Source organism: Pseudomyrmex gracilis, unplaced genomic scaffold, assembly GCF_002006095.1.
Source record: "Pseudomyrmex gracilis isolate BER0280 unplaced genomic scaffold, ASM200609v1 scaffold_1434, whole genome shotgun sequence".
NCBI lineage: Eukaryota > Metazoa > Arthropoda > Insecta > Hymenoptera > Formicidae > Pseudomyrmex > Pseudomyrmex gracilis.
Genome location: NW_018022018.1, coordinates 24,507 through 26,652, shown reverse-complemented (window position 1 = coordinate 26,652; position 2,146 = coordinate 24,507).

Genomic DNA, 2,146 nt, shown 5'->3' with positions numbered 1-2,146 from the left:
CAGACAAATTGACAGATGTGTGATCAGAATAGTCAGCATATTTTCTTCCAGAGATTGGCACTAGTGCAGATGCTGATTCAGACGCAGATTCAGACTCAGATACAGACTTATATACTGGTGCAGATACAGATACAGATTCAGATACAGATTCCTGCAGTTCGTTGAAACTACCAGGTACTACAGAACAGACATTACTTGTATTACTGATACATTCAGATGCGGTTTTTTTGAGCACCGCCAGATGGACTTGACCGTTTGATTCAGAGGTCCCAGATACGTTCTGATGCACTTCATGATTACTGTTCTGACTGACTATCTGGAAGTCTTCTATGCTGATAGTGGGAACGAGTACGGTGAAGTCTCGTTCCGTAGTGTTTGTTAATTTGAAGTAAGCCTGAACCCCAGTGTTTCTGACAATGGCGTTACCCGCATAAATGCTTTGTGGATACGGCATTCTTGGAAGAAAACCTTCGGATAGTTCTGTGTTTGCTACTTTAGCGCACACGGTGACTGTTGCGCGTGCAGGAGCGACTACTGTATTTTTGGTGACAAAAGGAATCTGAAAGTCGCCAAAAAGAAATTCTTCCCGATGGTAGTCTACTGTAGCTCTATGTTCTTTCATAACTCCAGATCCGATAATTCCGTTTTCAGTTATCGGGAAATCATCCGTTACTACATGAAAGGGTACTTCCATCCCGAAAATTGTAATTAAAGCAACTCCGCAGGTGACTACTGGCTGGTCGGATATTCCGGTTATCTTGATTATTTTTGTATAATCGATACCGATGTCCTGACGCAGTACGTTGGCCTTTATTAGGTTTATTTGTGAGCCAGTGTCCAACATTAATTTTGCGATGTCCTTGAAATGTTCGGAGCTGACAAAGATGTTTGGTGCATGAACTGTGGGTTGGTACTGAATCATGCTAATTCGATGATGGCTGTAGTGGTCGGACGCCCCTTTGATGTCCCGGCTCGGCTGGCGTCCTTGTCTGTCGAGCCGTTGTTCTCGTTTCCCTGTTGCTTTTTTGCATCATTCTGTTTCTTTAGTTCGCAACTGAACTTCATGTGTCCGGTCTTTTTGCAATAATTGCAGACAATGTCAGATCTGGTGGTTGATGTTGTAGTTGGTGGTGATTGAGACTGAATTTCCTTGGGTGGCACGGCCCTGCCATCGTGTTTGTGCCAATTATTCTGATTGTGCCAGCACTTTTCAGTTAAATGACCTGTCTTTCCGCACAAGCTGCAAGGTGCTCGTTGGGCAAGAGTTATGTTGGCTGCTGCGGTTCTGGTCCTGGTTTGAATTCGACTGCGTTCGGCATCCCGTTCGATTTGTTGATTTATCCGTATCAGTGCGCCATAAGCTTCTGTGAGAGTAGTGCAGTGTTCCATCTTTAAAGGTAATCTGTAGTCAGGTGGTAAACCGTTGGTAAAACATTCCAGGGTCTCGTTGTCTATCCTGGTTCTGTCTATTTCACTAAAGAATTCTCTACGCACTTTTATTTCTTCTTCTATAATTGCCTGTCGCAGATCCTTTGTTCGACTAATATAGTCAAGCACGTGTTCATTCGGTTTCTTATTTAGATTTGCGAGAGCTCCCCGATAATAATTGACTGTGCGACTGGGCATGAAGGCTGTCTTCAATATATCTTTTAATTTTTCCATGGTTGTTACTGTTTCGTCTTCGACAACGAGGTATGCATGACCTTGTAACTTCATTCTGATTAGTCTGACTAAATTGGTTTCTGCCTCTGAACTTACTGGAGCTGGCAGCATTTCTAATGCTCTCTTGCAGGCTTTTGTAAATTGTAACACCGATATATTGTGTCCATTGAACTGTGGAATTGTGTCGACTATCTCTTTTAGCTTCATGTGAGGTGTAGGAGCCTGACGAAAATGATCGGCAGCAGGCGTTCGGCTTCTTCTTAGCTCTCGTTTAAGTAATTCTACTTCTGTTCGTAATGAATCAATGTCAACTAGCTTTCTGGGCGTGCTTGCGCCGTGGCGGACAACTGTCTCGGGTTCTTCACTTGTGTCTAAAACTCGGAATCTTCGTGAAGTTTCTAGTTCTTGTAGTCTTGTGAGACGGTTTTGCACTTCCATCTCTCTTGCTCGGACAGCTGCTTCTCTTTCTGCGAGCTGCCGCTCG